Source organism: Populus alba, chromosome 1 (assembly GCF_005239225.2).
Source record: "Populus alba chromosome 1, ASM523922v2, whole genome shotgun sequence".
NCBI classification, from domain to species: domain Eukaryota; kingdom Viridiplantae; phylum Streptophyta; class Magnoliopsida; order Malpighiales; family Salicaceae; genus Populus; species Populus alba.
Genome location: NC_133284.1, coordinates 23,319,629 through 23,330,374, shown reverse-complemented (window position 1 = coordinate 23,330,374; position 10,746 = coordinate 23,319,629).

Sequence of the window (10,746 nt, the reverse complement as noted above, 5' to 3'; positions counted from 1 at the left end):
TTTACTGAGATGTAACAGCACAGGTGACCTATATCCAGTTACCACAACACCACCCATTGGAATCTCACCACCATCAACTTTTACCGTTTTGTCTCCTGAATTATGGCATAGTCGTTTAGGACACCCAGGAGCTCCTGTTTTAAGCTCTCTTCGTAAAAACAATTTAATTGTTTGCAATGAATTCCAAGATAATTTTGTTTGTCATTCATGTCCTCTTGGGAAGCAAGTTAAATTACCTTTTTATGACTCTCTCTCATATACCTCTTTGCCTTTTGATATTGTGCATAGTGATATTTGGTCATCCCCTACTCTTAGCTCGGGTGGTCATCGCTATTATGTTTTGTTTCTTGATGATTTCACGAATTTTCTATGGACCTCTCCAATTGCCACTAAATCTCAAGTGCACTCCATTTTTCTATCATTTCGTACTCATGTTAAGGCACAATTTGAAAGGGAAATCAAATGTTTCCAATGTGACAATGGCGGGGAGTATGATAATGGACCATTTTCACAAATTTTGTCAATTAAATGGAATGACCTTTCGATTCTTCTTGCCCTCATACATCTCCTCAAAATGGAAAAGCCGAGAGAAAAAATTCGTACCATCAATAATATCATCCGCACTCTCCTCGCTCATGCCTCTCTCCCATCCTCCTTTTTGGCATCATGCACTTCAAATGGCCACCTATCTTCTTAACATACTCCCCAACAAAAAAGCTTGCTTTCCAACCACCCACAAAAATTCTCTATCAAAAAGACCCGTCCTACTCTCACCTTCGAGTTTTTGGGTGTTTATGCTATCCTCTTCTTCCATCTACCTCTAGAAATAAATTGCAAGCTCGGTCAACACCATGTGTTTTTTAGGGTATCCATCTAATCATAGAGGTTATAAGTGTTATGAGTTATCGAGTCGTAAAATACTTATTTCACGGCATGTGACTTTTGATGAACATACATTCCCCTTTTCTAAATTACATGCTCCTCAATCTCCTACTTATGATTTTTTAGATGCAGGAATTACACCTCTCTTTCACTCACCTAATCAACCAAATCCATTTGAAGCCCAAGTCTATCCCACCCCACTCGTTGCTCCACCGGCCCAACCTACACCTCCTCTACAGGCCCAACAAACACCACTCATCACCCCAATTCTTACTTCTCCAGTTAGGGACCTCTCCCCGCACCAATCCGCTTCCCCTAATCGAACGCTACCCAGCCCATCCAACTCCTCACCACGACCCATATCTCCTTCTCCCACCGATCAACCAAATTCACACAGTCCACCTCCTCCAATGGACACAACCCAAGCCATTCCACTTGACCGTCCACCTCACTCTCCACAAATGACAACACGATCCCAACATGGTATTTTTAAGCCCCGCAAATTCCTTAATCTTCATACCTCATCTGATAACTTCATTTCTCCATTGCCCACAAATCCCCGTAATGCATTCCATGATCATAATTGGAAAATGGCCATGAAAGACGAATATGATGCTCTTATTGACAATAAGACGTGGGACTTGGTACCCCCGTCCAGTTAATGCTAATATCATTCGAAGTTTGTGGATTTTCAGGCATAAGAAGAAATCTGATGGTTCTTTTGAGCGGTATAAAGCCCGTCTTGTTGGTGATGGTGCAGGTCAGCAAACGGGTATCGATTGTGGTGAGACCTTTAGTCCGGTGGTCAAACCGGCCACTATTCGAACGGTACTCAGTATTGCTTTATCTAAATCTTGGTGTCTTCATCAATTGGATGTAAAGAATGCTTTTTTGCATGGGAATCTCGAGGAAACAGTTTATATGCATCAACCTCCTGGCTTCCGAAGTTCAGAACACCCAGATTATGTTTGCTTGCTTAAGAAGTCCCTTTATGGGCTTAAGCAAAGCCCCCCGTGCTTGGTACCAACGTTTTACGGATTATGTGACTACATTGGGTTTCTCTCACAGTATTTCAGATCATTCTTTATTCATTTATCGTCAGGGCAACGATATGGCATATATTCTTCTTTACGTGGATGACATTATTCTTACTGCATCTTCAGCTGCTCTTCGCCAATCCATCATGTCTAAGCTTGATTCTGAGTTTGCTATGAAAGATTTGGGTCCCCTAAGTTATTTTTTGGGCATTTCTGTTACCAGACATTCAGGAGGTCTCTTTCTTTCCCAAAAGAAATATGCCGAGGAAATCATTGAGCGGGCCGGTATGTCTTCTTCTAACCCATCTCCTACACCGGTGGACACGAAAGCCAAACTCAGTATCTCTTCAGGAAATCCTTATCATGATCCAAACTGAGTATCGTAGTCTTGCTGGCGCCTTACAGTACCTGACATTTACAAGACCGGATATTTCTTATGCTGTTCAGCAAATTTGTTTGTTTATGCATGACCCCAGAACTCAACACATGTCTGCTTTGAAGCGTATCATTCGCTACATTAAGGGCACTATCGAATTTGGTCTCCACCTTTATCTCTCTTCAGTTCATAAACTTATTTCCTACACCGACGCCGACTGGGGTGGTTGTCCAGACACCAGACGGTCGACTTCAGGTTATTGTGTCTATCTTGGGGACAACTTAATCTCTTGGTCTGCAAAAAGACAGCCGACCTTGTCCAGGTCTAGCGCTGAGGCTGAGTATCGTGGGGTAGCTAATGTAGTGTCTGAATCTTGTTGGATTCGAAACTTACTCTTGGAGCTACATTGTCCTATTCCGAAAGCCACTTTAGTATATTTGTGATAATGTCAGTGCGGTGTATTTTGTCCGGTAACCCAGTTCAACATCAACGCACTAAGCATATTGAGATGGATATACATTTTGTAAGAGAGAAAGTCGCTCGTGGTCAAGTTCGAGTTCTCCACGTCCCTTCACGTTATCAGATTGCTGACATCTTCACTAAGGGACTTCCGCTGCAACTATTTGATGATTTTTAGAAATAGTCTCAACATTCGATCACCTCCAGTTTCGACTACGGGGGTGTATTAGAATATGTAAATAAATCTATTATGCGCCACCTAGACTCTCCACTATCATGTATTTATATCAGCTTTCAAATGAATGACAGCAACGGGGAAACATTCAAATTAATTCCATCAGTAACGGCAGCGCGCCATGCGTTATCATGCCTGGTGAGTTGTTTTTTCGCCGTGGAAGGAAATAATATGATTGTGATTATTTTTTTAAAATATATTTTATTTAAAAATATATTAAAAATAATATTTTTTTATTTTAAAAAAAGTATTTTTAAATATTAACATATCAAAATGATCTAGAAATATTAAAAAAAATAAATATTTTCTAAAACTTTTTAAAATTATTTTTAAAAACTCAAAAACAAATAAGTCTTGAAAGAGATTTTAATAACAAGAAAATCCCAAAATAAAAGATGCATGATTTCCATTATAAAATAGAAAATAATATATAATCTTACATTATGTATTTTTACGTTTTTAAAAAATATTTCTAAAAAAATTTTAAATTTTTTTATATTTTTTATATTTCAAATTAATAAATTTTTAGTATTTTCAGATTATTTTAATATATTAATATTAAAAATAATTTTTTTAAAAAAATATAAAAATAATATTATATTAATATTTTTTTAAATAAAAAACATTTTAAAAATCGACCCGATTTTATTCCAAGCAAACCCGGCTGCCTTATTAGCAGAACAAGGGTATATGGATGGAATTAACAATTAAGAAAAGTGAAGGGAGGCCCTTTTATTTTTCATTTTTTCCTGGAATGACACGTGCAATTGGTCCCATCAGCTGAATGATGTGAAAGCTCCTTGCGACGACAAGGAAATCACTGCAAATTTATATTGTTCATCATTTTGGGGTCAAAGGGTCAATTTCTTCTTCTTCTTCTTCTTCGATTTTTCGTAATTTCTAAGATAAGATTTCCTTTACTTTTGCAACAGAAACTAATTAGAATCACTCTTCTTTATTATTCTTGATTTATAGGATAAGATCTGATCCCTTTGACTTTTAGCCAAACAAACGGATTAACATTCATTTACTCTCCTTTTTCTTGCATTAATCCTGATCCCTTTGAATATAACTGAGTTGACAAACCCGCTACTATTCACGTTGAATTAAAAAACAAAAAATTTAAAGGGTATAATTTAATTAATTAGATTTTAAAATTTACTTTTTAGATATTATTAGTTTGAATTTTATAAATTTAGGGTTACTAAAAATTTATATAATTTTTAATTTTAGAATTTATAAAATTAGTTGAGTTATGTATAAATTAATTCAGATATTTATATTAATAAAAATAGATCAAATCTTAAATAAATGAATGTAGAAGTGAAAGACGGCGTTCAAGGTTTCGAAAGTCACCATGGACGTAGTTTCATGGTTTCAAGATTCAAAAGTCTGGCATTGAAGGTCTATTTTTAATAAAACACTTCTACAGGTTAAAAGGGATAATTGCGCATGCCAAATTTGGTTTTAAACACTCAAAAGAGAAGAAGATAGATGAAGCTTTAATTATTGACTTTGATTTATGATGTTACAATATCTGGCACGGTTTAATTATTTTCTTGTGTTCAAGCCAAATGTATTTAAACATCCAGCTGTCAAACTTGAATTTATTATTTTGAATAAACGTGTGAAAATGTGAATTAATTCACGTTTTTTAAAATTTTTAATTTTGTTTTTGTTAAAAATTAAAATTTACATCATTCAAGATTTTGATTTGATGTGTTGATTTAAAAAATAATTTTAAAAAAATAAAAAATATATTATTTTGATATATTTTAAAATAAAAAAAATACATGAAAAGTAATCGCAATCACACCTCTTTAAACAGGCTCTTAATAAATACGAACACATGAAAAAGTTATTTTTTTTTATAAAAAAAAATCTTAAATCAAAGACGATATTTAAGATTGCACCTTCATATATATATATATATATTATAACGAACACATGAAAAGTTATTTTTTTTATAAAAAAAAATCTTAAATCAAAGACGATATTTAAGATTGCACCTTCATATATATATATATATATATATATGAAGGTGCAATCTTAAATATCGTCTTTGATTTAAGATTTTTTTTATAAAAAAAAATAACTTTTCATGTGTTCGTATTTATTAAGAGCCTGTTTATATATATATATATATATATATAATATATATATATATAATATATATATATATATATATTCAATTAATTTTTTTAATAGAAAACTAATTGCTTTGGCCACACGTTGCTATATAAATGTAATTTAGACCATTAGTAATGGTCAACCAGTGAGAATCAAATTTAAAATATTTGAGTTAATTGTAACTAATTAAATTAAAATATATAAAACATGCACCATATAAATGTATTATAATATACAGTCGATGATGCAAATTTGATTTTAAGATGTAAATCATCCAAGAAACATTAGAACGACATCGTCGAATTTGAGGCAGAGAGCTCTGTTTGTTTGCTGAAAAGTAGTTTCTTTTTGGAAAGTGAATTCCAGAAAAGTAAATTCTGAAAAAAGTATTTTCCGGTGTTTGGTAGTGTAATAGAAAAATGAGTTGAAAAACATTTTCCAGTGTTTGGTTATGTCATGGAAAATAAGCTCGAAAATAACTTATTAATATTTTATTTTTCTCAAGTTTATTAAAATAATAAGGAACAAATCTTACAAATTAAAAAGTTGAATGAGAATGAAATTGAAAAAAATATATAATTTCATAAATTATCTCAAATAAAATAAATAATAATCAAAATAATAGAGATTAAATCTGAAAAATTAAAAAAAAAATGAAAGATGAATAAATTAAAATAATAACAATCAACATTTCATAAATTATTTCAAATAAAATAAGTAACAATCAAAAGAATGAGGACCAAATTTGATAGATAAAAAATTTCAATAAAAATATGATAAGGAAAAGCAAATAGCAATTATAAAAATAAGGACCAAAGTTAATATAAAAATAAAATTTTAAGAGATGAAATTAAAAAAATAAATATTCAAAACAAAAAATATATATATATAGCAATCAAAAGTTTGATGATCAAATTTGATATAATCAGCAAATAATGACATTTCTAAATTTTTCACAACTTTCGAAAAGTGTTTTCCCCCCCAAATTTTTCAGGAAAACACTTTCCTGAAAACCAACTCAAATTTTTTTTTTTACTGGAAAATATTTTCCATTGACCAACTTTCCTACTAGCAAACAAACACAAGAAAGTTTGGAAAGTGATTTTCCAGAAACCACTTTCCGGAAAAACAAACACAGCTAAAGGGAAAACACTTTCCTGAAAACCAAGTCAAATTTTTTCTTTGAACTGAAATTGACTGGAAAGTATTTTTCCGTTGACCAGAAAGTGTTTTTCCGTTGACTAAAAAGTATTTTCTGTTGACCAGAAAATGTTTTCCATTAACCAACTTTCCTAATAACAAATAAATATAGGAAAGTTTGGAAAATAATTTCTTGAAAACTACTTTTTAGAAAGCAAACATGGCGTTAAGGAATTCTTGATTGGCAACAGACACTAGATCGAACCAGCCGTGATTGTATTAGATAATAATTAAATATTTGTCTATGTAATTAGGTGTGTTTTCCTATATGATCTTTTAAAAAAAATTGCATGCTTATAATATCTTGCATATTCATATTTTATCCAAAAATAATCTTGAAAAGCCTAAAACAATAAAAATTTCTAAAAAAAGTCTGCAAAACATAATAAAACTTAGAAAAATCTTGAGTTTCTTTTTGAAAAACTAGAAAAAATAATAATTAATACTAACTTGTAAAATCTAAGAAATGAAAAAAAATCCATAAAGCCTCGTAATTTTGAAAAAATATCTATGATAATGAAATTAATCCTACAGTATATGAGTTTTTCAAAAAAATTTATTAGTTACCACTTTTTTAATATTTTATGGGGTTTTCTGAACCAATATTTTTCTGGTTAGTCCTTGTTTGCTATATATATATATATTTTGTGTTATCATTTTTTTATTGTTTTAAGGTAATGGTTCGCTAAGTCTATTTATCTTGGCAAAACATTTTATTTATATATAAAAATAAAGTAAAGTTGATGGTTTTATTATTTTGAAAATTTTAATATGTTAACATAATAGGCCTTTCAATTCTGATCAAGTCCAAATAAACTTAATAAATAGATTATTAAGTCCATCTATAACAAAAATATACTTTGAAAATGTGTTAACATTAAAGTATTATCTTTTATAAAGATAAAAAAAAAATGTATATTTATTTTCTTTCTTTTTAAAAAGAAATGCTAAGATAAACATTTTTGTTTTGTTTTTATTTTTTTGTCAAGCTAAAACATGCAAGTCTTTGGCTTGACCGTATAAAAGTTTAAAAAACTTGATGTTATAAAAAAAATAGAAAAACCACGTTGCTAAATAAGGTCATGTCCCCGGACCTACCTTTACCATGCATGTATCTTAAACAGCAGCAGGTTGCTCTTTTATCTCAAAGCCCCAATCACGTGTTTTTATCTCTAATCAGAATATTATCACGAGCTCTATAGCGGGTTAAAAATAATTTATTTAATTATAAAAAACATTTTAAAAATTTTGTATCTCAAGACATTCTAGATGTAAGAAATTTAGGTTTAGTGGCTATACTAAACCCAAGATAATTAGGTTTGACGATCAATTCAAACCTAATTTTAGCATAGCCACTAGACTCAAGGATTAAGATTTAGGTCTAGTATGGCCGCTAGACCCAAAGCTCTTTATTAATGCTCATGGATTTGATATGACCGCAAGACCCAATACTTTTAGGTCTAGTTTAACTACCAGACCAAAGGTTTTTGGATTTGGTTTGGGTGCTAAATCTAAGGATAGTTTAAATGTTTTTTTATAAAAAAAAACTAATTGGGATTTTTATTTATAATACTTTAAATATAGTTTAAATATTTTTTATAAAAAATAAAAAAAAACAATTATAAAAAATTAATTATTATTTTTGTTTAGGATAATTCAAAGGTAGTTTAAATTGTTTTTTTATATAAAAAAAATAATTATAATTTCTGTTTGGGATATTTTAAGGATAATTTAAATGGTTTTTTTATATAAAAAATTAATTATTATTTCGATTTAAGATACTTCAAGGGCAGTTTAAATATTTTTTTTAAATAAAAAAAATTAATAAAAATTAATTAGGATTCCTGATTAGGATATTTTAATGATAGTTTAAATATTTTTTTATAATAAATAAAAATAATTAAAAAATAATTAAGCATGGCCAAGCATACCCAATGCGAGTATACCAAACCCATAAAACTTGAGTTAGGTAAACATACTTTGACCCAATATGCACTATCAGTTTTTAAAATAAAAAATAGTAAAAACAACATCCCATGATCCTCTGAATATTTATATTTGTGATCCACACTGCAAAAGTTCTATATACACAATATCAGCACAATAATGTTTCCACACATTTTAATGTGTATAATAATATCAACAAATCAAAGTATAGGGAAAAGGAAATGGAGAATGTCCATCGTAAGAAAAGCTAAATGATGTACCGGTGTAAATACTTTTGATTACTGTAGTGTTTTTCTATATTTATTTTACACATGGTTCTTATTTCTTTTTCTTTTCTTTTTGTTTTTTTGTTATATATTTTTAAAAATTATCTTTTTCAATTTTATTTTTTTAATATTAAAATGGTCAACAATTTAATTTTATAATTTTTTTTCTTTTTATTTTATCCTTCTATAAGGTTAGTGTGATTTGCGCGTTTATCTAGATATTCCAGGTTGCCACATCTTATGGTTTTGGTTGGTTTTTTTTTAATTGAACTTGATTTTTATATAGTTTATTAAATTTTGTAAAGTAAAAAAATTTAAAGGATATAGGGGGAATCACTGTTCACCAAAAACTCATTGTATTGTGGATTACAATAGTAATCCATAATATTTTGTTTTTTTTTTTCTTTTAATTTTTGATATGATTTTTTTTCAAATCTATTTTTGTTGATTTCATCTTTTAAAATTGAGATTATTAAAATTTTAGCTTCGTAATTTGCTTCTTTTTATTTTTCCTTTATATAAGACTAGCGTAATTTACGAGTTTACCAAAGTAACCCAGATAGTCCCGGTTTATGAGTTTAGTGGATTGTCTTTTTTAATTTTTTTAATTGAATTTACCTTTTTTGTAGTCTAATTTTTTCCTCATATTGTTAAAAAATAGTTTTAAAGAAAAGTCATGATATTAAAGTTTATAAAATAAAAAAAATTAAGAGTGAGGAAACAATTGTTCACCCATACGCATTGCACTGTAAATAACAATAGTAATTCACGATGTTTTGCTTTCTTTCCTTTTTCTTTAGGTTTTTTAATTTTTGTTGATTTCATCTTTTAATATTGAGATGATTGAGAATTTGATTTTATATTTTTTTTTCTTTTTATTTTACTATTCTATAAGGTTTGCATGATTTGCGAGTTTGTCAAGGCAACCCAGGTTGCCCTGGTTTACGAGTTTGGTAGGTCAAGAAATCAGACTAAGAAGTGAGAAATCGGTTCCACTCTCCACTCACCAGCAACGCCTTTGATTTTACACATTTCGACTCTCCACTCACCAGAATGTTCTTGGCAAGAAGAATGTAAAAATTTATAAGGATGATGTTGTTGCATGAGAATTGTTTCCTTGTTGTTCTGTGTTTTATTCAATGGTGGTTCATTTTGTCATGTTCTGTATTCTTGCATGAAAAAGAAATTAGTAACTGAATTGATAAGAATACCTATCAAAATACTTGGAATTTGCTTTACCATTTGGCATGTACCCACAAATTACCAAAAGAAGATGAAAATCATCAAACTATATTTCATTTTAAAAAATAAAATAACAAAAAGCAAGTTGGTTGAATCTCTGTCAATATTATGGTGATTATGGATTTACTATTAGTAATGGATTCTAGGTTTTTTCTTTTCTTTTTGGATATTATACTAACCCTTAACGATTTTAGCATCTATGTATTTTGTCTGGATCTTGTTGTGTGCATGTATCTTGTATCTTAGTGATTTACTTCTAGGATAGGAAGCAGATCAAAGATGTGCTAGGAAAGTTCTAGAAAATTAATTATATTTTATTTTTGTTTGGGATTTGAACAATGTCATCTAGTAATGAATTTCTTTCTATAATTGCACTATGTTGTTGTCGGGATATGGGTAGACCTTTTACCATTTCAAATGCATTTGTTTCCAATTAGTTTTATCATCAAAGTGGGCATCATAAATTTTTGAGACTTTACCTTTTAAATTTAACTGTGGAGCCATCACAGTTATGCAAGTCTCTGCTTTGATGCATTCCTATCAAAATTCTCATAGGATGTGTATGTGCCTCATAGCAGAGGACTGGCTTCCCATCAGCAACTGTATTCTGATTATATTTAATTATTTTAATGCTCCAGATATTGAAGGAACAAATATAAGCTGCTAAGAAAACACAAATTTATTTGAAAAGGACAAACAACACCATGCCTTTGTATCAGTTATATGACGCAAAATTCTATGATAATCTCAATTATTTTGGTTGTGATTTCTATGGCTAAAAAAGCTTTCTTTTATTAATTAATTGAACTTCTTTTTTATGCCACTACTGCTTGCTTGTGTGTTAACCTGAAATGACGTTGGCACTAATGTATGTCGCCATTGCTGCTTATTTGCGCAGGCATACATATTGTGGGAACTAAGTACATTTATTTGGTTGTTGTATGATCATTAATTGCTTTGTTTTGCACACTT